Source organism: Neopelma chrysocephalum, unplaced genomic scaffold (assembly GCF_003984885.1).
Source record: "Neopelma chrysocephalum unplaced genomic scaffold, ASM398488v2 Primary Assembly neopelma1_60, whole genome shotgun sequence".
Taxonomy (NCBI): domain Eukaryota; kingdom Metazoa; phylum Chordata; class Aves; order Passeriformes; family Pipridae; genus Neopelma; species Neopelma chrysocephalum.
In genome coordinates this window covers 13,120,613-13,143,598 of record NW_020897715.1, presented here as the reverse complement: position 1 = coordinate 13,143,598, position 22,986 = coordinate 13,120,613, and the positions used below count along the sequence as shown (strand labels likewise).

Genomic DNA, 22,986 nt, shown 5'->3' with positions numbered 1-22,986 from the left:
AGAAAGAAACTGCCCTTTCTGTTTCGCCATGCAGCCTGTCTGTTCCTTTTCTCTGGTGTAATATCCACTAGAGGACCATGGAGAAAGCTTGTTTATGGACAGCAGTAATGCTATATTTAAGTATGCTTTTAAAAAAAAGAAAAAGGGCGAGAAGTTTCTTTAGTTGGTGCGTTCTATCAGAGGCAAGATAATAGAATTTCTAAACCCATTGATTTTATGGCATTAAGAATCTGCTTGATAAGTCAGTCTCTGTACACTGGTGATCACTATCTCCAGCTGTATAAGCAGAACTGTCCCCATTTCATTTTCAATAAGAAATTGAGGGAGACTTAGATGTGCTGAAAAATATGGAGAAAATAAGTAGCATAAAATCTCTGTTCTGTTGGGGTATAGCATAGCTATTTATTATTAAATACTGGAGGAGTCAGAGAGAAACAGAGTTGGAAGATGTGTGAGCAAAGGATTCTTATTTTATGAGTGCCAGGCTCCCCCAGTAGACAGTGCTGAGGGCCACCCACAGGAGCACTGCTTGTGGGGTACTCCAGCACCAGCCTTTCCAAAGGGCAGCCTCAGAGGGAACGGGCAAGGGAACTTTGTGTAGGAGATGTTTCTGGCTACTCTCAGATGTGTGCAACTAACCCAGGAGCAGCTGGTGTCTGCAGGAGGTGTTGCAGGGAGAGGGGTAGAAATTGAGGTAGAGGGGAGATCCCAGTTCCTTGCAGCCCTGTGTATGTGAAGCATGTAAAAATATTGAAAAACTTCTTAATGATGGGTGAAAAAAAAGATTATACCCACTTTAAGAGGTGTTCGGAAAAGAAGGAGAAGAAATGAGGGAAGGTGGAGTCACAAACAGACCTGTGGTCTTGCCAGGTACCTTGGCCAGATAGATGCACAACATCTCTTTCCAAATGCTGCCTCCCTCCATGGGGCTGTCCAAGTCTGTTTTCTACTTGACTGGTTGTGCTATTGAGTCCCATTTGGAAGGATTCACATGTGACCTAAGACTGTCCTCTAGATGTCTGACTCTGTCCTCTACAAGATAAATAATGCAAAAACAAACATGCCGAACAGTAACCTTCACTTGTCTCCCTGACACTGCTGGAGGGAGGGAGGAAAGGAATGAGCGAGCATGAGCAAGTGAATGAGCAAACTGCGTGCTAGGCAGACAGGAGACCAGCACCGAGAGGCAAGGTACAGCAAGAGGAACCGTGAGAGCAGTTGGATTCACTCTCCTCATGGCTCTGCTGTTTTAGACTAGGATGTCTGCCTGCTGCGGCACTGTCTCTTACAAGGCCAAGGATGTATTCAACCCCAGCCTGGAGCAGAGTAGCCCTGCTCCCTGGCCAGGGCGCACAGTAAGCTTTGGCAGCCTCCTGGACACATCTCAGCGGGGAGCACAGCTGGCATCAGGTGAAGGCACCAGTACTGCACAAGTTAAAGTCTTCACTGTGCCGCTCAACTGTCCTGGTAGTTTCAGTAAATTGGTTAATGTTGCACGCTGCATGATTTCTTCCCCACACCCTCCCCCAACACCACCACCCCCTCACACCCCTTCCCCTCCCCAAATCTCTAACAGTGTAGAAGAGGATTCCTTTTCCCTATTAAATGTACTTGTGATGCAAGTACTCATTAATTGCGGATACAGTTGTACGCGGCATGTGTGCTAAAGTGCTATCAGCTTTGTGTGGAAGACAAATGCAGACAGACTTAAATAGCTGAGATTTTTATCTTTCTCCTCACAGAAAATATGCAGCAACTTGTCCCCATCTAGAGACTTGCTAAGGAAAAAAGATGCTTTTCTATTTTTGTTTCCTCTTCTTGCAATACAGTGAGGTAGGGGACTGGCCTGCATGGTTCTTTTAAAGAGAAGGGTTTCCCCATTCCAGCTGTGGTATGTTTTTGTCAGGTTAAAAATTGTGAGATTTTCTTCATTTTTGTGTGGCAGAAAAGCAGAGGATTTTTTTCTTCTTCTGTTGGTCCCTTGAAACTTCACTGTGAAGGATTATAGGACAGGGAGTTAAAAATACAGGTTGCAGATGAGAGAAAGTGTTGTTCCTGTATTTTACTCTAAAAATTCTGCAGCAGAAACTGGGATGGATAGTGTTCTGTGAATCTTATGCAGACAATTGCAGGGCCCAGCAAGTGCTGTGGCGACTGTGAAAGTATCGAGTACTCAGGGAGAGCACATATCTACAGGATCACGGAGTGGTTGGCACAAGCTTGCCTTTCAAATAAGGAGAGTGCAGTGATTCATTCCCAGACCCAAGCTGGCATAGACCTGAGTCTGATGGATGCATATAGGACACGTGGGACAATATCTTGCTGCAAAGGAGCCACCTGGACAGATGGTAAAGGCTAGGCCCCAGCTCAGCTTCTGATCAGGGTCCAAGAGCTAGGCAGATAATTCTCTCCAAAATAACTGTGAGGCAGGAGAGAGAGAGGATGGTGCACAGGGAAATAAGGAGAAGGACTTCAGTCTGGGAATCTTGGCATCCAGGTACCTTTGGAGTGGGGCTGTCCTGTTCCCAGTGGATTTCAAGCTGAATGAAGTCCAAGTTTCTGAGCTGATCAGACATCCTAACTTATGCATAAAACTGGAAACCTTTTGTTTTGAGAAGTGCAGAAGACAAAGTTGCAAGACCAAGAGGGTGAGATTGTTGGCATGCAGGAATGCTGGCTAACTTGCTATCTTGAAAGTGAGCTGGGTAAACTTTTGCAGGCTGGTTCCCTGGGTAGTGCTGCCCCTATTCTGCTGAGCTGTGTTTGCCCAGAGCTCAAACTGGGCTCATTCCAAGCCACCGTCTTTGCACTCACAACCTGCCTCCCCATCTGCTCACCTGCCGTCCATCACTGCCTACACTCTGGGATTAATGTTCCTAGTCCTGCATGCCAGCAATCTGACTCCCTCAAGCTTTTGTAGCTTGCTTTCATGAGGATCAGATCAAGTATTCTTCTGTCCTGCTTTTCAGCACACACCAACTCAATCTTTGTCATACTCATACACTCTCTTGTGGACACATACACACACTTCAGCCTTTTCCTTGCTCACATTAGGAGAGGTGTTTGCTTCAGCAGTGTAAGAAATTTGCTTTTCATTTTTATTCTTTAGCCAGAGTAAGGCAGTTCTGTGCAGAGCTTGCAAAAATTTGTTTGCACCTTTATTAATAGTAGCAGAATTTTGTCTCTGGCGTGTGACAGGGAAGCCTAAGCCATTATTTTAAATTTTTGTTTAAAAAGCAGCAACAGTCACAAAAAATTCACTACGGAATGTCGATGTCTTACCTACATAGATCATCATCATCTCCTAGCTATATGCAGAATAGCCCATTTTCCCCTCAGCCTTGTGCTCTGATGGGACTCAATTCCTAAAGAAATGGGATTTATGATTCACATAGGTTTTTAATATGCCATCAGAATGCTGCTGTGTCTGAAAAGCTCTGCTACTTATTTAGGATCCCAGCAGACCTTCTCACCGATATTGACTTGCAGATGAAAGCTACCATGTACCTTTAAAATAAAGATGCTGAGCCTTGTCGATGCACAGTTACAGGACACGGGCATCCTGCTTTAGCACAGAAATGGTGATGGCAGGGAATTTTCAGGCCTTTTACTCTGGGGAAGAATCCTCAGGGCTCTGATCCCTCCTGGACTGAAGAGGAGCCATTTATGTGCAGACCTATAAGCCTGTTCAAAGGGTAGTGTTTATGTTTATGGTCAGCCATACTGGCTTGCCTTGCTCCAAACCCATCAAGGTACAAATGAGGAAATTAAGGTTTTTGCTTTGGTTGACAGAGATTTTCCCTTTGTGTGGGACCTGCTTCCCATGTGTTCTGGCAGCTGTGGTTCTCCACATGCATCAGGCTGTACTTACAGCATGCGTAGTATAAGCCCATGTTTCAGGTGTTTGCAGCTAGGCAGTGTGTGTGTTATGTTAGGCTTTTGCTGAGCATGCTGTGTGCTGGAGTGTTGGAGTAAATAATGTTGATGCAAATATTATGAAGAGTCAGACCCATGGTTAAATTATCATGGATTTACTGCTGTCTGTAGTTTTCTCGCTCTTCCCATGTACAATCTTAGGAAGTGCTGGGAGGAAGACTAGATATGTGCTGTATCAGATGGATCTAAGCCTGATCTTTGGCATTTGCGATGTTTTAATAATACTCCTTTTCTGCCTTGGAAACAAAACACAACCTAACCACCCTCTCTGACTTTACTGTAAGTTGGTTCTGATAAGCAGTTTTCAGAGTCCAGGATGGGTTAAAAGCAGACAAGATAATTATGGTAGGGAAATACCTGAATTGAGAAATAGTAAGGAAAGAAAGAAGTCCACGTACCTGTGGGATACATTCATGTCTGTGTGAGGGGATACTAGTGCCCACTCCTCTCTCTGGCTGTATGTATGTCATCTACCTGGGCTAATGAGTTGCTGTGGCTTAAGAAGTCACCCAGCACTGCCTGTCTACGTGTGTTTTTCTGCCCTTGGGGTAACAACCTGATCCACAGTGGTAGTTAAATTGGGCTTCAGTCCCTTGTATTTGCTAAGATTATGCCCACAGAGTTACACAACTTCAGCTGATAGTGAAGCACAGCCAACTGATTATCTGTGTCAAAGCTATTTATTTTAGTCTTTCATCTAGTTCTTTTCTTGTTCCCATTGTTGCTGCAAAGTGAAAGATGTATGAGTTTTTCAAGCTGGCCACAGACAGTTGCTCCAGGACCTTTCTAACAAAGGGTAGAGGCAGGAGGAGATTGAAGGGGATTCTGATAGCATCCCTCCTCACAGAGGTCTGGCTGCTAGAGCTCAGAGCCAGCTTTGAGATTGTGCAGGCAAGGACGGCCCCACTTCTTTTGGTGGCCTTAGACAGAGTACCTCAGAAAACACTGTCAGCGGCTTCTACAGGACCAGTCTCCTTTCCTGTGGAAGCTGTTTTTAGACTGAACCTTTACCATTCAGCCACTGCCTGACCTACATCACATGAAGAGTACTTGTCTCTAGTTCAGAGGCAGCCATGCCTGGCCGTGCACACTGCTAATCCAGACCTCCAACCTGCAGCGAATGTCCCAGCCTGGCTGCAGCCCGGCTCCCTTACAGTGGCTTTGCCCAGCCATCACAGGGCTATGTCTCTTCCTGGGTACCCCCACCAGGACTGATCCTGAGCCCAGTCTGCATGTCCCAGCCAAGTCTTAAGCCATCCCAGCCCCTTTCCCAGGGTCCTGTGTGGCCATCCCAGGGCTGTACTGGGTCTGGGTACTCTCAAATCGGCCAGATCCTGACTACAACTTCTTTCTTCATGGTGTCTGAACACAGAGCTACCAGGGATTAAGATGCACATTAGTGCTGGAACAGAATGAAAAATATCTCATTACATAGAATCAGAATAGTTTGGGTTTGAAGGGACCTTTAAAGATCTTCTAGATCAACTCCCCTGCAGTAAGCAGAGACATCTTCAACTAGATCAGGCTCCTCAGAGCCCAGTTCAACCTGATCTTGAATGTTGCCAGGGATGGGGCCTCCACCACCTCTCTCGGTAGCTTGTTCCAGTGTTTTATCACACTCATTACAAAAAAATTTGTCTTTATATTTAATCTAACTCGTTCCTGATGATTAGTATGCTGAGGCCAAATCACAGCCCTGATCTCCAAACAAGGCTAGCTGTCTTGATGGGTTCAGGACTGTGTGAGGGAGGTGTTGAGATAGGTGTTGCCTGATTTGTCTCACAAACAAGAGCCAGGCTGATCATGAGCAGTCTGTGTTGCTTGCTGAGGGATAAGTAAGGTAATGTCCTGTGAACTACTGCTATGATTGAGCAGAGGACAAAATCATTAGAAGCACAAACCACTATCACCTGTGCCTTACCTTTGAAATAACATCGTGGGATGGATTACATTTAATAATAAGCTGATTACAAACACAAGATGCCCTTATGGAAAATGCAAGCATTTGAGCGCTCATCTTTCTACTCAGTCAGGGCAAGTAAGTCAGCCTCACGAAATTTGTCTTTCAATTATGAGTATTGGCAAAGGCAGACTCTCAAAATTTAAAAGAATTTTACTTGCTTCAGGTTCAGTTTCTAAATCTCTAAGCCTCTTCAGGCCCTCATGGAAGCTGTGACATGGAACCTACCACATGCTTGTTCCCTCCTGTGGGCTCTGCTCTCCCTTTGGACTACCTCTTTCATAGTGCATCAGACCCATGTCTTAAGTCTGAGTTATCACAGATAAGAATTTTATTTCATCAAAACAAAGAAAAATATTTCAGTCAACCCTAGCAATGATTATGCAGCCACGCACAAGGAGTATAAACAAAACAAAACAAAACATATTTTCACTATGCATAGCTTTTCATTCCAGATTAAAGCAAACAACCAGAAAGAATATTGGTCTCCCATGAGAGAGCAATGTATTGGTGAATCTTCTGTAAGGAGATGCAGCAACTTTGAGAATAAAATGGCCGTTGGGGAGAATTTTTGAAACAGATTTGAAGGGGAAATATGCAGAAAGCAAAGAAGCAAGAATTTCATGCTGCTTCCACCATAATAATAACAATAATACTTTGCCCAGTGCGTATGCTTTACTGCTCACTGTAGCCAAGAGCGAAATTCCCTGCCCACCAAACAAAATCAGCAAAAGGCAAGACTGGCTTTTCAGGCAGGAAAACTTCACGGGTGCATCCATCAAATCCTGCAATGGGACCAGTGAAGCACACAGGCTGCAAGGCATCAGTAATGAGAACTGGAGAATAGAAAGCCCTCAGCAGTACAGGCTCAATAATTAATCAAAGCTGAAAATCTTTCTAACGAAGGCAGCAGCCCCAGCAAAACAGAGAGAGAGCATTTAAGGAGTTAGGGGTCTGAAGAAGAAAGGAAGACATCTCAAAAAACATGTTATCAAGGGATGGGGAAAGAATCGCCACAGCATTTCCCCTCCTGATGTTCTCAGCAATGCACTGAAGTCAACATGGCAACAGATGGGAATAATTTAATCTTCTTGCTTTTTCTGTGATCTAATTTGTCTAAATGTCCCTTGCAGTAGCTAGCTACTATTATAAGAAAGAAGTCATTCTACAGAAGAAAAGCTCCTGCTCTGGGACCCTGCATCCTGGAGATGCTACTAGTTTTCAGGGTGACACCATAAATGACTTTCTCAAAGTTCCTGTTCTAATGTGTAAAGTTGTCTGGCAAAATTCCCAGATGAGTCTCAAGGCTTACTTAATTATGAATCAAAGCCTTAGTGTAATACCTTGTGCTGCTACCCCTTCCAAACTGAGGACCTCAGGTTTCTTCTCACACCAAAGGGAGGAAGTGATTCATATACAGTTGGTTATAAATGGCAGATGTGCTGCAGCAATACCAGATGCGCAATAAGAGCCTGGTGATCCTGGCTCCCATGTATGTTGTGAGCCACAGGGTTTCCAAGGCCATGGAAGAGCACACTGTTGATCACAGCAGGGTTTTGACTGCGCACTTGAAATTTTTCTGCCCTGAGGCTTGATGCTTCTCTTAATGTATAGAGCAATATACTGTAGACATGGCTTCTGTGAAGAAAGTCCAGTGGGTGTGTTGGCAGGAATACTTTTTCTGTGATGATGAGAAATACTTGTTCAGATGTGTGAGTTGCCTGCACTGTGATTCATGGTTCTGTCATGGGTACACCATGGAGACTGCAGTTTCCCTGTCTGGAAGTGAGCCCTCACAACTGAAGAAGCGCCCATTGGTTGAGAACTTGGCAGCAGACCTGCTCAGGAAAACAGCTCTCGAGGGACACATTGCCATTATCTGCCACTGTCTTCTCCATCTGTCCCTTGGACACATGGCCCATTTCAAAGGCTTTGATCTGATGTTCAAATCCCTGGGAGAGCTACTAACTTCTCCGTGAGGCTGTATCACTTCCGTGTGTAGCTGCATTATACGCTTGATCAGGTAAAGTGACACAGATGACACAGCAGTCCCAGTGACTTGGATCTGTATTCTGGAGTTCTCTGGTGCATGAAGAAAAGGTTACTAAATTCTTGCCTCATCAAAGGTAGTACCTGCTTCTTTGTGTCACCTCCCTACAGGAGAGAAAGTGTAATGTAAGAGCATCTTTGCTCTTACTTTTATGCCTCTCACCTGAAAACCAAGTGGTTTTTTCCCCCCATATAAGAAGAAAATATAATTATTGTTGTTTACGCATATTGGAAGCATGCAAATAAAAAGCGGGGATAGGACTGAATTAGAACTGATAGATAAAATGGATTAGGCAGATAGATGGAAACCAAATTAGCTGTGAAGCCAGTGTCAAATAGAATAGAAAATCATTTCCACCCAATAGCCAGCTGAAAGATTTAGCAAGACAAGAAGGAAATAATCAAGATTGCCTAATTGCCAACTAACCTCTTAGTCTTTCTTTTACTCCCTTTCTTTCCTGATACAATCTGTCTCAGATTTCTCTATTAAAATGGAGGAAAACATCTTTTGATCTGGTCTGCAATGTGAACTCCAATACAGGCTCAAAGAACCCCTCCTGCACGAAAGGCCATTTGTGTAAAACTCTCTCTAATGTGCCATACAGATGCCTCATGAGGCTAAAGGAAATAAAAGACAACATGCTAGCAAATACTATCATACGTTCTTCCCTTCTGGCTTGCCTTTGTTATCTAGCATGTCATGTAAAAAGTTGGATATGCAAATAGTTAGTGAAGAACTAATAAATAGTGGGGATATGTGGGATTCTTTTTCTCTCCATGAATTGCTGATAAACTCTTCCTAGGGCTGGAAAGGAAGAGCTTTGAGGAGTTGAAGAACAGCTTTGTAATTAGTGAGGGCCCCTGGCCACACTGAGAAAAAGTGTTCAACAGCAGCATTCTTGCAGAAAACAAAATTCATTACAGGAATTGCAGTGATGGAAATCTTTTCCTACAGGCCTGGAAAAATGGGTCTAACTTGTGCTTCCTTTCTATTATTTCTAAAGGACCTAAAGATATGTAAAGACTATAATATAACCTGTTAGTAGAAGCAGCAGTTAAAGAGTTATGTGTGTCAGGAGACTGATAATAGACTGCTTAGATTTTCCTGCAGGTGACTTGTTCAAACCTGGAGTGGGAAAAAATCGTCAGAGGTAACTCTCAAAAGTGAGCTTACGTTTCCTTTCAGAGTTTATTGACAGTTACTGATAAAGTACCTCAGAAGAAGGCTCTCTAGATTCCTGCAGACTGAAAAGATATTGGGTGAAGCTAATCGATGTCAGGCATCTATGTAGAAGGTGGATGCCTATATATTTTCCATGATCTAACTACTTCTCTTCCTCCCAACCCATGAGGTGGGGAGACAATGCCTGGCTCGTGGTCTCTCTTCAATGGTTGGAAGACTGTAACCAGAAAAAGTCAGTCTCAATTGCCATGTGCTGAGGAGAACTGTGGGCAGTGGGTAGCAGCTCCATAAGGCACGTTTGCTGCAGTTTCCAACTGCAATGGGGTGACCAGCTGCCTGCTTTTCCTGGAGGAGCTGACTTTGACTAGCTGCTCTCACGTGGAGGAGGGGTGAGTTTGGAGATCTTGCTGGCATTATCTGTAAACAATAAGTGTTTCTTTTGACTGACTGAATGCTTCCTGTGAAATAGGAAAGAGGGCAAAATGTTATTTAGACTGGTTATTTCCATTAAATTCTGTTAGGTTGGTATGTTTGCTATTTTCATTTCTTCTCCTAGATTAAAAAGGATAGAAGACTCCCTTGAGAATATCTTGGTTGCGTTCAGGGTTGAGATTAGCTTTTGTTTTTAAGTCTTCCTTCATTATTGAAAACAAAAGAATTTCCTGAGTTGACAAAAGGCGTGATGTTACTAAATGAGGCAAGTAGAAAGTTAAAAGAGAGATCTCAGTGGTTTAGACCTGAGTGCCTCTGAAAGACAAGGAGGTAAAGAAAAAGCACTTGACCTTTTCAGCAAGGTTGGAGCAAAGATTCTGCTATAAAAGCTTTCCAGACAGCCCTGCTTTAAGTCTTGTCAAAACTTGAGTCTTCAGCCACATAAGGCAGAGTGGTATCTAAGCAGGGGTTTTGCTGTCGTGGTTGAGTTGACTAAGTCTTAGTAGCATTCACCGCATTTATATGCCAGTTTCAGAACTGTATGAGGATGTGTAAATTCTGTAAAAAACTATAAACCCATTTGCTCCCCATGGCCCCTATGGCAAACAAAACTAAATAAAGCCATTAATAATTTGTATTGTCCATTGCACTCATATGATAGGGATGTGGTGAGGGGGCAGAAGCAACGAAGTTTTGTTCATAGAGAGAACATTGGAGTCTTGGCTTGGTCTCCTTTAATGCTGCCCTTCAGCACTTGGCCAGATTTGCCAGTGATTTTGTGTCACCACAATTGTTTCACAGTGCCAGTTTTGAAGGGACTGGTGCCACCACAGTATCTGCAATACCAAGTTTTGGTCAAGTTGCGCTTGGGTCTGTGTCCCAGTCCCCCACAGTGGGAGCAGTGAGGTGGGATGGCTGGAATTTGGCCATGCTCAACTTGCCCCATTACCCTCCAGGACAGGGCCAGGAGAGAGAAGAGCTACTGCTACACACAGGGTGTCTATGTTTCCTGAGAGTAGAATAGATAAGGGATGGGACTGTAGATCATAAAGACAGTCCATAAACTAGTACCATGTTTCTGACAGGACCCGAAAGCCTGTTCTTAAAATAAGTACCTGTTCTGAGAATCTGGTTTAATTTTTGTCTCTCAGGGAGATTTCTTTGAAGGAGAGAAAAGTGCTTTTACAGCAGACTTGCAAGCAAATCCTTTCCCTTCAGTGCCATTTCCTACTTGTTGAGAAAGGGAGAGCAGTTCTGGGGAAAGAAACATTGAAATCATCTTCTAAATCACTTTGGTTATGGATCTCCTTGGTATTGTGTGAAAACCTGGTGTAAATACACCTTTAAGAGCAGACCTGGTTGCACAGGCCACACATAGCCAATGTATTCAGATCAAATGGGTAGATAAAGCAGTAGATAAAGGGGGAAAATGCCTATTAAATAAATAGGCACACACAGAAAGACACGTACAAAGCAAGCAAGAGGAAAAAATCTCATGTGACCCTCATGGGAAATAATAACATTACTGCAGGAGACTAGGCAAAGAAATGAAGCTAATAAATGAGAAATATCTAGTACATCAATTCTATACCCCAGCAGTGAATTGTGCTGTTTTATACTGCAAGTAAGGCTCTGGATTTTATTTATTTATTAACGTAAAGAATCAAAACAAATATTGAAGATTCAGAAGGGAGGTGTGAACTGAATCTGTTTCTCCAAAACTATACTAACAGAAATGCAAGGAGAATGGCAAGTACTCTCATTACTAAGTCCAGTAAGGTGTAGGTCTGAGTGATGTGGTACCAAGGACTAGAAGTTTAGCAGTTTCAAGGGCACCTTTGTAGGTTGGAATAACTTGTTTGTATGAGCTTTTTTGGCGGAAACCCCATTTAGGGCTGATATGTTGTTTTAACTTGGTCAGGAAACAGTTATAAGTGGCAATATAATGTATATGGCATCTGATAAGAACGCAGAATGAATGCAGTCTGCACAACGCAGAGTCAAGGGAGGCAGCTAGAAAAATATCAAGAGGATAAAAATAAAGTAGGGGACTGGGGTTTGGGTTTTTTGGTTGTTAGGTTTTTTTTTTTAACCTTATAGCTTTATCGGGATTTCTTTAGTTCTTATTTTGTTTCAAGAAAGCTCATGTCACCCACTATTCATGCACATAAAAACACAAGCATATAAATTACATCCATCTAAATGATCACTGAAGGAAATGGCAGCGTTTGCTCAGTTTAGTATTTTACAGCTTAGCTTAGATAAAATCCCCAAATTAAGAATGACTATTTAGTTTTAACTCTCCTTTCTTGAACACATGCATTATAATAAAGACCTTAAAGACAGTATAATAACATATCAATTCTCAAATAACACAACGTTAAGACATTCATATTTTTCTATGAGCTTTGACAAATGTGTGGGATCTTGCAGCTGTTCAGTATTCTGGCTATTTCAGACAAACAGCTTAATGAAGGTTGCTTTTGAGAAAAGTATCTGAACAATGCATCATAGATGAAGAGATATTGTAATGTCCATTATACTTAAAAGCGTGTATGTGCTAACACATATGGAGTTTTGCAGATAAATTACAAAATGAGCTCATTACAGACACAGGTAAAGCCTTGCCCCTGTTACTGTCCATGTCACTGTTGGCCTTTGCTTTCAAAAAGTCTGGCCCTGTAACCTGGCATTGTTCTTTATACATGTATTCCACTATAATTTTACTATCAACATTTAATATAATCAATATACACTGGGCTTCCCTGGCTCAGTGCAGCTTTTTATGGCAGAAGACTGCTGTTCAAGAGGATGAAAAACTGCCTGGGTATGACTGGCCACCTTGTAAAACTTGCGTTTCTTTTCTGTTTCTGATATCTCCAGCAGTTGTTCGGTACCAAATTTCACGTGTCAACCTCTTGCTGACAGAACTGCTGATTTTACAAATATTAAACCTGGCCCTGGGCTATAGTTCCCTTTGTATTAGTAATGATTATTTGGAAAACTCGCAGTGATGTCATAACCACTTCAGGCAAAAATGCTGTGCATTTATACAAGTGAACAAAATAATTTGAGGAAAAAAATTGTAATTCACGAGCTGTTTGTATATATATCTGTCTAACCAGAAGCCACAGGTCTTATAAAGGGGACTAAGGAAGGCCTCTTTTCTGACAGATTTTGGAATGTGTTCCTTTTATCAAGAAGGTTGTCTTCTGCTTTTTGATTAACTGCATTTTGCTTTTTTGGTGATGGATCTTTAGTGCTAAAGATTTTATTATTCTTAAAGAAGTTCAGTAGAATTGGAATGAGTTGGGGTCAGACAGAACCAAGCATAATGCTCCTTGCATTATCATTTAGTATTTGAGGTTAAACCACCTTATCTACTGTATTACTTTTCCCTTCCTGGAAACAGCAGTCTTTGAGTTAAATCAACATACACATTCAGAAAATTGTCATAAAGAGAATCAGCTTTTCATGCAACGAGCACAAATTATTTCAGGCTACTTCAAATTTGCCATAGGCTTAATGGTTGCAATCCATAACACAGAAGGACCATCCCTCTCTCTTGCTCCCTCTCCTTCTACTCTCTCAGTGTCTGGAGAATCAGGGACAGGGGCCAGAAGCAAGGACAAGTTTTGGATGAAGTTTCATTGATTTGTTGAAAGTAGTAATAAGGGGAAGGTAAGAAATTGTGGACACCTGTGAATACAGATGATCTGGGCAATATGTATTGAGTAACAGGATTGAAAGCTGTGATCCAGAACACCAGAGAAACGGAATATTGCTAGCAATTTAAAAAGAAATAGTTAATACTGGCTTGCTTTGCTCTGGATATATTGCTATATTCCATACATATAGAAACTAACTACAGTTTATTGATACAGTTTGATAACAAATTACATGTAAGCCTCAAATTAGTCTATGCTTCATACAAAAAGGACAAAAAGGTTGGCAAGATGCCAGAAACCATGCACACTTAATACGACTCTGTGTTTGTTACTCTAGCAAATAGCTGGTGAAATTCTACAGTAATAATTTCAAAGGAAAAATAAAAAAGTCCAAATCTTTTGCTTAAAATATAATGCAAAATGCAGGTGAATTTATTACAATCTGTACTTCAAAGAGAACATAATTTACTCCTAAAATCTGTTAATTATTACAGACAAGCATACAAGAGAAATAAAATAAGCACACTGTCAAGCCTAAAAAAGAAACACATGGAAGGTGCAGCTTACATATCTGAAGTTTTAGGAAAATAAATGTTAGGTAAATTTGAGAAATCATTTATGCATCTCCATCTCAGACCTCTGTACAGAGGCAGTGAGAAACATTAGAATCGTGTTGCAGATGGGGTAAATATAATTGCTTACAATTACAAACTAGATCAGTGGCAGAGCCAAGAAAATGAGCCAGATTTTCTCTTTCTTCTTCACTTTGAATCCTATGTCCAATTTAGTGAAGATTCTGGCTCTAAAGTTATATTAAATTAGTTATCTGTTCCCTCTCTCCCCTAACCTGTATAAACATAATAGTCCAGACCCTCAGCTGCTAAAATCACTGCAGCTCCATCTGGCCCATTAATGTGTGTATACATGCCAGTGGACAAGATTGCAAGTTGTTACCTACTCCCTGCCTAACAAACCTGGCAAAAAAACAAGAGTAATAAACACATAAAACTGTCATTAAAAAAATTGCCAACTAGGGTCTCAGAGATTTCTCCCTCTGCACAATGATGGTGAAGATAATAACCAGTCAAAAATTCCCCATCTAATACTCTATCAATAAAGGAATATTCTTCCAGTAAGTGTTGAATAGAATTCTGCAAGCCTAGTATAAATAGTCTACATACAAATAATAAGATTCTCCTCTCCTTTTTTTTGGAGAAGGAGAGAGAGAAAGAGAGAAATTCTCTGGGCTTTATATAGGTAACAGGTTCCTAATCTCACATCTCTATAACTTTAATAATAGAATTAATGACAGGATTAACATAGCACATCAACATGATCTCTCACGTGAAACTAACAGAATGTCATGGCAAAGGGCCACTCAGCGGGGATGCTTGATGATAACTTTTTTTCAATTGGGTGTAGGAAAGCAGAGATGTACTTTCTCTAGCCCCAATGCCTGGGATTTGGCAATATTCAAAAGTGTTTTGCCATGTGGGAAATTAAAATTTGCAAGTACAAAATTGCTTATTTAAAAACAAAGAACAGTAACAAAACCCATGTTAGTTCAATTAAAGGGTCAATGCAGGAAAGCCAAAATAGATTTTCTATTTGCTAAGAAGCAAGGGACTGGAAAAAGATACATCTACGTAGAGGGTATTTCTAATTAACCAATGAGAGCAAAGGCTCTTGTTCCACTTAATCGTGAAGCAACAAAATGGAAAATAACCCTTCTCATCTAAAGAATATGGTTTGGCAAACAAGCTAGGATGGAGCGAGAATATCATGGCATTTCAAGAGTATGTTCTACTCTCTTTTTTTCCCCACCTCCCCTTCACCCTCTTTGTAATAAAGGCTGTCTCAGCCTGTAAGCAGGTATTTATTTTTAGTTTTGTTTTAGGACTGGCCTAGCTCTTTGTGGTGAGCAGATGGGAATTTGATGTTACATTCTGTTTCAATTTTATTTCAGTGAAATTAATTGCAATAATGATCCATTTTATTGATATAACTCCGGTTTCCAGAAGTGTCCTACTGTAAGAGCATTAGAATCTTAAGAATTTTTGTGTCATGTATCTAACTACAGGGTTAATGCTAAAGATGGTCCTTGAGCAAAATCTTTGATTCAGGCAGCAGGATGCTTGACAACTCAAGCAGAACTTCACATCTTACTCTTAGGTCTTTAATTGCTGCCAAACCAGCAGAGTTATCAGGTGTTTATTTTAGGTTCGGGCCTCCCATGTTGCCCCTAAAGGTTCTTGCATTTAGGGTCCTTTTCTAGGACTCTCCCATCTGATGTAGTCCCCATGCCCTCCTCCATGTTGCATATGCTTCCTCGCCTTCCTACACATCAGGAGAATGGAAATCTATTTCAGTTCCCATTAGGCAGGTAATTAGTTTGATGGCAGATATCTGAAAGGCACTGAGACTAATGTGGCTGCCTACAAAGCAGCAAGAAGCATGATGCTTCAGCAAGACCTGTGTTTTATACCCTGCCTTAAAACCAAACAAAGAGAACTGCTTTTTAATTCATCAGTTTTATCTCTCTGGGCTTAGTGAATTCTAGTGCTTGTAAAAAGTGAGAGACAGCTACTGCAGACTAAAGGCAAGCAAAGTGAGAGTTTCATGCACACATACAGCTCTGCTAAATACACCTTAATGCCAACGCTGTGGCACGGCCTACTCTAACAATTTGTCCTTCCCCAGTCCCTTCACCCATTCTTGCTTGGTTTTTCTGCTGTGATTTCAACTTTCTTTTTAATATTGCAGTCTTGTGTGCCCCCTGATTAGTGACTGAAATTTATGCTGAGCTACACAGCAGGTTTTATGAAGGGTCTAGGGTGAAACCTTCTGAATTAATTGTCATTTTTGATGGAAACTGGACAAGGAACTTCAGTTTCCTCAGAAGTCATGATTTGCCAACTGATCCCCTATGGTCCTTTCTGATTTATCATCTTCTTCTGGGGAGACACTTGTACTTTCAGGAATGAAGTCACTTCTATAGCACTGAATCCTGAATTGGAAATCACAGGTGTAGGCCCCTCTAAGCCTGTTTTCTTTACAATAAATGGGAGTGTGTTATCCAAATGAGAGAATTCTTTCTTCAGCAGATGTTTTCCCATGCTTTGCTTTCTCTTCTAAAACAACAATGAAACTCCAAAGGCTGGAAAAGGTCAAATGTTTTACTGAGCTTTATTCAAGAAGGAGGAAGAGATGTATCATGAGACAGTGTATTGAGGCCCCAGAAACGTCAAATAAGCAGATTATCTGGTTACCAAAATTGGGGCAGCTGGTCCCAGGTGACAACAGCCCCACAACTTCTTAGCACTGTTTCATCGCTTAGCTCTAGGACTCCTTCAACTCTGTAAGTCAGACATAAAAAACCCCAAACTGTGCTTTTTCAGATCAAAGAGAATTTCAGGCAGAGAATGAAATACTGTCCCTATTTACATCAAAAAGACCTAGCCTTTGACTTTAAGGGGGTCTGGATTTCACCTGAGAACTATGATTTGTTTGTCTCATTCCATAATATGAGGTGACATATTCTGAAAGACAAGTGCAAAAAGATCATTGCTTGTGAAGGAGTGGGCACAGACTATTTAGGAGATCTACATCTGGTCTGCAGGATAAATGTGACAGCCATAGATTTTAAACCATATGGTATAAACTTGTTTAATGCAGCCTATAGAGGTTAGTCTCTGATGGTAGAGGGAATTATGTCCAAGTGTAGGACTGTAGTATAGATCCTCAATACAGGAAACTATAAGTATTTAATAAATACCTACCTGTAACAGCATTTTCCATCCCATGAATCTCCAAGCACTTTATACAGGAGGTAAGCATCATTATCCCCATTAATGGCTTTTTCAGATTTTTCCTGCAGACATTTCTGGTTGGGTAAAGCCAGGTTGACTGTGAGACAAAGCGACGCTGTTAATGATTCTCTCATGCTTCGTGGAGACCTAACTGAGTGATGCCGTAGGCCAAAGTTACAATGTGGGCAGGTCTCGGACTTGCTTTGCCTTGCCATATGTGTAATGAAAAACAGGGAAGGACAAATCACTGTGATATTTTCCTGCAATTCCAGTAAGTTTCTCCCAGGTGTCAAGAGTTTCCACGTGCCCCTTCTTTGTCTGTGAGTTTGTGATGACAGTTTGGAGTAATTGAAATAATGTGGTGGATTTTGAACACTCACTTTTGCTTAGAATAGATTTAATCCTTTATATTGCCTTGGACCTGTCTTGTTACTTCACGGTGTTGGGATGAGTTTGTACAACACAGTGCAGGAGATCCCATCAGCTGAGTGCTGCAGCCCACTGGTGTTTCTTTCCTGTGCTGAGTTTCAGATCTGTGTGGTGGGAAGCTTGCTTCTGTACCTCAGTGAGCATGCTTTGAATGTAGAGCAATTTTGGTTTGTTTGTTTTTTTTTTTCAGTGGTGTTTCACCTGAGTTAGCCCACAATATTCTTCCAATTTACTGCCTGGACGACCACCTAAAAAAGAAGTCTTTTCCTCCTCCTGGCAAAGATTTCTTCATTCATTTTCCATGCTCAGTCAGTTGATATTTTGTAAATAAGATTGGTTGACTCTAAGTAGTTGAAATTTTGCTTTTTCCACTGACTTCTCTAAAATTCACAAGGTGAGTGTATAAGCCTAGTCCACTTCTCTTGCTACAAATGCGAGAGATATGGGTGTGATGCCATGTTTTTTTATATATCAGGCTTTCTTAGACTGAGTTTACCATTCTTCAACATTTCAAAGGCCACTGCTGGGTCAAGAAGTCCATCTTAAATGTCTTTTTTTAACTATTAACCTTTCCTCCTTTCAATGCTGGGGAGAAAAAAAACATTGATATGCTGTGTCTGTAAAATTCTGGTTACACTTGGACCTCCAGAACTGGTGGTATTGTACTTTGGTTGCTGGAAGTGTACTAGCCAAGGTCTAGAACAGCTGTTTGGCGATTTTTAGTTTAAAACTGGTTGTTCATGTCATGTATTTTTACAGTGTAACTACTAAGGAATGTTGATAGGACATACAGATATTATTTCAAAATAGATTCTCTCCTATTCAGGCCTTCTGTGATACTGGACAACTCCTTTCACTTTTGCACATCAGGTTACCATTTTGGAGATTTCTTAGTGTCAATAAAATGGGTTATTCTTTTATGCACCTAGCATACTGATGTTCTGATGTCAGGAGTAACACAAATGTCTTGTTTTCTGAGACCTTCTCTTAACATGTGAATCAGTTGTTCGTGTTCCTGGCTTAGGATGTAAAGCAGTCTCCTTCCAAAACCAGTGCCATGCCTACAACTAGCAAAAAGGCAATGGATACAGGCAGGAGATGTAGGCAGGGGAGACATATGCTTTATGCATGGTGGCATCAAATGACACCCCATTGGGAAGAGTGAAGAGTCTGCCTCAGAAGGACCTCATGTTCCTCTGGAGCCCACTGTCTCATATGGCCTCTAGAAATACAGTTAGCTGTCAGTATTTGCTTTGTATTTGTAACAGAATGTCTTTGGAGTTTGGTGATTCAGTTTCCTGTAGCTGAGAGCCATGAATGCAGCAAAGAACTGTCATTGCTCATCACCTTCTAGCTGGTATCCCCAAGGAACCACACTGGCCCTGGTGCCTGTCTAGTTTGCTATTGTGAAAATCACTGTTTTCACCAGCTCTGGCTTGCTTGTGGCATCCCTAGAGAGCCACCTCTATACCTCCCCAATGCAACAAAACTCTTCACAGGAGAATCTTGGTAGCTCCACGCTCCAAGAACTCTGCTCCCTGCAAGCTGCTGGTAGTGGGTTTTTACTGACAAAGCAGAGAAGAAATCCCAGGCAAACCACCTTCCACTTAGTGGGAGAGAAGAGGGGAAACCTAAAGCTGCAGCACAAATACTGATTATTCCTGTCAAGGATTTGCTGCTGTTGCTAAGTTACTGGCCTCTTTGGAAAACCCTTGAAGTATGGGGTACATTAGGAGCTCATTAGGGTCCCGGGGACTTACGCTAAATGTACAATATGTCTCTATGCTAAACACATTCAGAAATAACAACAGAAACTTCCTGCCCAGAGTTTAGATGTTTTTATTTCTCTGCTTCCCATTACTCCTGCACCACTCCATTTGTTCTTTTATGACAGACAAGCTGTTTGACAGGATGGAGAGGTTACCTGAAATAGACAGAGATGAGCTCCACTTCACTTTGTAAAGTTTCTGCTTTTTCATGAAACTTACCCTTCAGGGGAATGCTGGGAAGGACAAATGTAGATGCATCTCTAATCTGTTCAGAGTGTGGGTTTAATGACACTCCAGGGACTTTGCATCAAGTTTGTGGTGTGAAGAAGTCAGAAACTTAGAAATCCAAGGGTGCAAGCTCCTCTCCAGTGTCTCAGAGAGGGCACTAAGGCCCATTTAACTTCGAGTGTCAGAGCCACAGTGCAGAATCCACAGCCCAGAGCTAGCTGCCTAGGTGTGACGGAGGAACCCCAGCATGCCGACAGATGGTGGGAGGATGGATGAGTTGTCCTCGGGGGGATCTAGGCAGCATGCCTGCATCCAGAGATATCACACATGATCTCTACAGGGAGTTAGTAACGTGTCTGAGCTTAACAGAAAATATGTATCTCTGCTGTTTTACATAATATTTAATGAATGATATATTAGTAGCCCCAACAGGATTTTAGTTTTATTTAATGTAATTTATAAATTAAACAGTCCAGACTGGGTGGAGACAATTAACCAGCAGGCTCGCTATGAACTAACTGCAGGTCTTAGGAACAGACAGCAACTATATTTACATAGATCAGGTGCTGTTTAGCCAACTAGGCAGGAATTTAGTAGAGGAATACTCTTTCACATTGCAGTTAGCTGTTTCCCTAACACATCAACCTGGCATCTACATTTGAATTGGCAGCAAACCTCAGCATGTTGGTTTTGGGAAAAGACTGGGGGAAGAGAGGGAAGTGAAAGAGCTTTGTTTGCCTAGACCAGAACAGATGCACCAGTTTTCCAGACTGATTTTGAGGATTTGATGATAAGGGATGTGCTCAAAGAGATAAGACAGTACCTGTGATCATAGCATCATCAAATCTGATGGATGAAATGTCAAAAATGTTTCTGGTTGAGAAAGCAGTAACTAGCAAAGCACCTGATGGCGAGGGTGTGGCTAGACCTGTTCTGTGTCTCACACATGCAGAGCTGTGTGTGAGTTGCTGCCAGTTTTGTGGGAAGAGAACTACAGTGGAGGAAGCCAATGTGCTTATATGAACCCGGGATTGCTACTCTCATAGCTTGGTGATTTCAGAGGAGATCTAGGCAAGATCTCTACAGCTAAATGGGAACCATTTTCCTAAGTTTTTAATATTGTTTTTACCTGTAGCTTTTTTTAACCTGTAGGTCTGACCTGCAGCTTGAAAGCCTGACATATTAGGTGCTACTAAGTGCTGCGAAGTGAACTTTTGCTTTGACCTGAATTACAAGTTTATCCTAAAGTGGAAGGACAGGCGAGCAGCGAGTAGAGTAAAACAGACAAAGTGAGCAGTCTCCCTGGAGGCAGTGAGTCAGAATAAACCAATTACATTCAGGAAGTCCTCAAGGAATGGCACCTCACAATATCTTTAATGAGCATGGGGACGGGGAGTGGTTTCCACCACTTTGCAGAGGAGCAGACTGATGGCTTTTTGCAAGGGAATTTCCTCTACAAAACTGAAATGTCTGCAAATTAACATTTTCCTCTGCTCTGATCCTGCACAAGCCTGAAGCCCCATACAATTTTTTCTGTGTGTTGTATGGAGGAAGTTAAGGAGCCCAAAATGTCATTCACCTACAGGAGTGCATGGAGGTTAACAACAAGGGTTAACGTGTTGTTAAAATGCCCAGGTTAACAACAAGGATAAGAGGGTCTTAAAACTCACTTCTGTCTTAGGTCTTGGCAAGTGTTTTCCCCATTTTCTGAAGGAAAATGCCTTTTCTTTAAAGGCCCTTTTTCTCAAGGGCCTTTGAAGTGGCAGGGGCAGTGTCCACTAGTGTCACGATTAAAGCAAACACTCAGAAAAGGAGTCTTTGCGTCTTATCCTGCTAAACAGAAGAGAGCCAGCGGGCAGACCACATGGCATGGACCTGGTTTCTGTCCACACTGCTTGGGTGTTGAGTTAGCTGCCTCTTTGGGAAGTTGGGTTTAGAAGGTGCTAGTTGGAGTGGTGCAAAACTTCATGAGAAGGAGTTAACTGTTAAATACTATGGATAGGAAGGGCTCAGAGCTTGATTTCAGTCCTTGTTCTGGCAATATGAGTCATAATTTTAGTCCAATTTCCTCCCTACTTCAAAGGGCTCAAGTGAACATCTCCGGGAACATTTCCTGCTTCTAGGCCAGGGAAGAAGGACAGCACCTAACCTTCCTGTTTTCATTTTGTATGGTTATTTGAAGATTTAGAAGCTCAGAGTAAGTATGACCATTCTAGTTAAGTGGAGCAGACACAAACGACACTTATGCCATCTTCATACTGAGCTTGCTAAATTCCCTGCTGAGGCCAAGAGTGCTTTCTCCCCATCTGCAGAGAAAAAAGGATGGTATTTCTTCCTGAAAACCCACTCTTTTTCTTGTAGTTGCAAAGAAAACTTCCCAAGCATGAACAATCAACGCAATATCTGCCCAAACCAGTTTCGTTGAGGGAGAGTTGACCTACCTCCAATCATTTGTGTGTGATGTTAAGCCTGGAACCTAATGACTTGATTTTGATGTCAGTATTTTTTACTGCTTGCCTGCTCTTCATGCCAGGAAAAAGCATGAAGGATCAAGGTTTATCCATAACGGCTGGCTGTGGTAGCTGGCAGCAAGCAAATGGATATTGTAAAGGCTTTCTGACTTGGTGTAGTTTGAATCTCTGTCCTTCAGTTTTCAAGCTGTGTTCAACAGCACCTCATTGCTAAATGGACCAGAATATTTAACCACATTCTGCTGAAAATCTGCCTTTCCCATGAGTCCTCAGTGATGCAGGCCTACAGTCTTCATAAGAAAATCTATTGCATGTCAAAGAGACAAGAGCTGCAGAAAATAACTGGAACATAATGCTTCTATAAATAACACATGGAATTCAGTAGTAGTTGCAATATTAATTATATGAATAACGAGGTTATAATATTCAACTGGCATCCTTAAAAGTGCCCCTAAATCTGCTGCAGCACTTCCCACATGCTGCAGTGGAGGTTACTGTAATTGGGGCCCTTCGCAGAGTTTCATTCTCATTTGCTACAGCGAACACAAGGCTCTGGGTCCCCTGTTTTGCTCATAGGTTTGGGAAGACTAATTAAGTGGTGTTTGAAAAGCCCTTGGAAGATAAGTATTCGCCTTGATGGGGGGGTGATAAAGGGCCCTGAAATAGCTGTGGAGGAGGACACAGCCTCTCTGCCTACTGATAAGGCATGATTTCATTGACATCATCACAAGGTGTCTGTCCAGCTTCATCCCCTTAAAAAGCCACAACCCCAATTGTGGTATTCCTTAACAGTCAGGATGGCTTTCTTTTCATGCTTATGTATGCTCCCATCACGGGCAGCGACAGCAGCAGCCTTGAGCAGTTTTGCTGTAGTGGGGGCTATAACAGTGGCTCACTTTGATGAGCATCAAATTCTGAGAGAACTAAACCCAGCAGCCACCTTGGCGAGCCTCAGCTTTGTGCTCAGTGAATGGCTGCTGCCACCTAGCAGCTGTGCCTGGCTCCTGCCACTCCCCGGGACAGCCTCTCGCCTTCAGTGCCAGCTCTCCTAC

At 42.0% G+C, this 22,986-nt stretch overlaps 1 protein-coding gene and 1 long non-coding RNA gene across 2 annotated transcripts in view; both read left to right on the top strand.

Moving 5' to 3' along the window:
- LSAMP (limbic system associated membrane protein) overlaps positions 1-22,986 on the top strand; it is a 1,005,382-nt gene that overhangs the window by 507,516 nt on the left and 474,880 nt on the right. The window lies entirely within an intron of this gene.
- LOC113966447 overlaps positions 1-22,986 on the top strand; it is a 30,264-nt gene that overhangs the window by 1,862 nt on the left and 5,416 nt on the right. The window lies entirely within an intron of this gene.